Raw genomic sequence first — 4,057 nt, 5'->3', positions numbered from 1 at the left:
CCCCTGGTATACATCAAGATTTAACATGGGACCCTTATGACGACTCCTTGGGATGTGATCATTTACCCATCTGTCTTTCGTATACACGCGACATTGTTTCGGACCCTCCACCTCCAAAATTTAACTATAAGAAAGCAGATTGGGGATCCTTCTCAAGGATCGCCAATTTAGATATATCTGGGGAGACCATAGATGTTAAGGTCGAAAATGTAACGACTTCCATATTACATGCAGCTGAGGCTGCTATTCCCAAGACTTCTACAGTTCATGCGAAGCACAGAGCACATTGGTGGACGCCGGATTGCCGACAAGCATTAAGAAAACGCAATAGGAGATACAGGATTTTTGATAGTCAGCCAACTGAGAAAAATTTTATTGCATACAAACAGGCATGGGCTGAGGCAAGGAGAATAATAAGAAGGGCCAAACGTGACTCCTGGCGGTCCTTTGTGTCAACGGTGACCCGTACAACACCATTAAGTAGAGTCTGGTCCACCATAAGAATATTAAATAATAAAGGCCCATACTTCCCAATTACCACCCTGCAAGTAAATAATAACATCTATGATGTTAGCACTGTACAATGAGATTTGGGCATCTCGAACGTTCCCAAACTCATGGCACTTTGCGCACGTCATACCGATACCCAAAGAGGCTGGTCGTCTTATGAATCCCACTTCATTTCGTCCTATTGTGTTGACTTCTTGCCTATATAAGGTCATGGAATGTATGGTTAATAATAGGCTTCTTTTTGTTTTAGAGTCAAAGAATTTGTTAAATGATCAACAATGTGGCTTCCATAAATACAGAAGTTCACTAGATCATTTAATGAATTTGGAGCATTGTATTGCAGAGGCATTTGCCAATAAAGAATTCATGATAGGGGTGTTCTTGGACATCCATAAAGCCTATGACATGACATGGTGACACGGTATACTAATGAAGCTCTATGCTTATGGTTTAAGAGGAAATTTACCTATTTTTATTTCAAATTTCTTAAGGGACAGGACTTTCTCTGTCAAATTGCCCTGTAACTTAACATTGGATATATTTATCCGGGAAAACGGGGTGCCGCAGGGAAGTGTGCTTAGTCCTACTTTATTTAGTATTATGATCAATGATATTCTGTCATCAGCTCCCATCCCCAGGAATCTTAAATACTCGCTCTGTGCTGACGATTGTGCAATATGGCACTCCTCCCGTAATACAAATTTTCGGCTGAGCGGATTCAAGCAGCCCTTGACTCCGTCCACCAATGGGCCTTGCAGTGGGGATTTAAGTTTTCCCTCCGTAAGTGTGCCGCTGTAGTTTTTACTACTCGTAACATACCTAATTTGTGCTTAACTTTGGATAATCATGCGGTACCTTTTCAAAATTCTATAAAGTTTTTGGGAATTCATTTTGATCATCATTTGAACTTTAAAATTCATGTTAATACTTTGCTTGCTCGTTGTGATAAACCGTTAATGTCCTCAAGTACCTACCAGGTACTACATTGGGTGCTGACAGAAAATCTTTATTAATGGTGTATAAGTCCCTTATTCGATCGAAGCTAGACTATGGCGCACAGGTGTATGGCTCGGCATCTGATGCCACGCTGAAAGGATTAGATGTGTTGCAGAATAAATGTTTGCAAATGTGTCTTGGAGCTGTCTGGTGTACCCGTGTAGCTCGTATGGAAGTGGAGGCGAATGTGCCTCCCCTCCGTATTCGCCGTGACCACCTGGCATTATCGTACGGGTTATGAACATTAAGGAAAAGTAATATCGGCAATGTGGCCTGTACCCCCCTGCGTCAATACCACCACCTTCTGCGGGAGGTGCGTCGGCCACTTGCCGCTCACCTCCACTTACTGACTCAGGAGCTTGATGTGGACCCCAGTGACTGTGGCAAGTTGGTGTTTAAAAATATAGTGCCTTGGGAACCACCCGGCTTTACAGTGGATGTATCATGGCTCCCAGCACCAAAGGCCAAGGCGCCGGAGGCGGAGGTCCACCACTTGTTTTGTAACATCATCATTCGTCACTTGGGGTCCCATCAATTGTACACCAACGGCTCCAAGTCGAGTGAATGTGTGGGTGCAAGTGTGTGGTCGACTGAATGTGCACTTAGGTATCGGTTGCCGACTCATACATCTGTGCTGACCTCCTAACTTTTTGCTATTGACAAAGCCTATGCTCTCAATTCTAGGCATGACTCAGTTGTTATATTTTCAGATTCAAAATCAGCCCTTCAGGCAATTGCATCTTGTACTACGGACTCTCACGAGATTCAGGGCCGCATCGTTAATAAGTTGCATTCATGCAACAAGTCATTCACGCTGATCTGGGTGCCTGGTCATTGTTGTATCTACGGCAATGAGCAGGCTGACTTATTTGCAAAGTCGGCTGTAGAGCTCGAGGAGACTTGGGACGTTCCTTGTGATCTACGGACGAGTCTCTCTCTCGGAAAGAAATCAATAAATCTTTTGTGGCAAGGTCAGTGGACCAGACTAAATATTCCAACTTGTAAGCCGCACCTGGGCGACTTGGACACTGCCAACTGCCCAAGCCGCCTTGAAGAAAAAGTATTGGCACGGTTATGGCTCAATGCCACCATTTTAAGTCACATGAAACCATATATGGAAAGACGTTTCCCACCGCACTGTGACATCTGTAATGCGGTGTTATCTATCAGTCATATCATCCTGCGCTGTCGGCGATTTATTCGTGAACGTGCTTCACTTATAAATTACTGCAGCGCAGCAGACGTCCCCTTCACCCTTTCCACCATCCTGGGTGATGGGGACATTGTTATGACTGAGAAATTGATGGCTTTCCTGAGAGAGACCGGACTGATCAGAGTGATGTGACTTTTTTACTGTATGATTATAGTTTTTATCAACTGTAAATATGTATATATGGTACTGTTAATTAGGGTTGACAGTTAATGTATTTGAAATATTTCCTCCACCCACTGATCTATTTCTAATATTGATGTCCCCTACATTAAACCCCGTTCCTCGACTAACAGTCACCAGCTGATGAGTGCAAGTGTGCAATATAGGAAGGTATTGTGCACTTGCAGTCGATGGTGGTCTGCTGGGCGAGGTTCTTCACTTTTTGTACAAATTATGTAAATACATTATACCATCTTGCTTAAGTTATTCTAATTAGGGACGACAGCTGACGTTTATGGAAATGTTCCTGATTCGTCTGGTTCCCTTTCATATATTGATGTCCCCTATATTAGATTGTGCCTCGACTGACAGTCACCAGGTGATGAGTGCAGGTATGTAATGTAGAAAGGCATTTCATATCTGCAGTCGATGGTGTTCTCTTGGTCGAGGCTTTTTTATCAATAGTGTAGGTCTAGTTATTTGTCTCTTAGGATTTAGTATAGGTCAGCGATTTGTCTGTCAGGTGATTAGTTTTAGGGTCTTTAGATTAGGCATTTTAGTTTATAAGTAATATAAGGTTAAAAATATAAAAAATAAAAAAAATAAAAATAAAACTACAAAAAATAATAAAATAAAAATTATTATATATATATATATATATATATATATATATATATATATATATATATATATATATATATATATATATATACCACGTTGAGTACACCGCTTCCCGTCCGATCAGCGAAGTTAAGCAACATTGGGTCTGGTTAGTACCTGGATGGGTGACTGCCTGGGAACACCAGATGCTGTTGGCTTAACGTTCTCCCTACGTGTCAAGTGGGGTTGGTGGAGGATTAGTGCCCCTCCCTGTAAAACAATTAACTCTACGCCCTTGGCCACCCCATTTGTGATACATGGCGTCTGTCAATGAATGAATATATATATATATATATATATATATATATATATATATATATTTCTATATATATTCTTATATATATGTATCAATGTATATACATATATATATTTTTGCCTTAAGGACCAGGGGCTCCGGCCCCAATGGTCGATAGGCAAAAAAAAAAAAAAAAAAAAAACTACCACTGCCCTGTCATTACACCTGCCCTACCCTGTCATTACACCTGCCCTACCCTGTCATTACACCTGCCCTACCCTGTC

At 41.6% G+C, this 4,057-nt stretch overlaps 1 pseudogene; it reads left to right on the top strand.

The window, feature by feature from the left end:
- Positions 1-3,577: 3,577 nt before the first annotated feature.
- On the top strand, positions 3,578-3,696 carry LOC145394565 (5S ribosomal RNA; annotated as a pseudogene).
- The last annotated feature ends 361 nt before the right edge of the window (positions 3,697-4,057 follow it).

The sequence above is a fragment of the Coenobita brevimanus genome, chromosome 3, assembly GCF_032717465.1.
Source record: "Coenobita brevimanus isolate Jiangsu-jjx chromosome 3, ASM3271746v2, whole genome shotgun sequence".
Lineage (NCBI taxonomy): Eukaryota > Metazoa > Arthropoda > Malacostraca > Decapoda > Coenobitidae > Coenobita > Coenobita brevimanus.
Note: the sequence above shows the minus strand (reverse complement) of the source record. Positions and strands in the feature narration are given on the sequence as shown.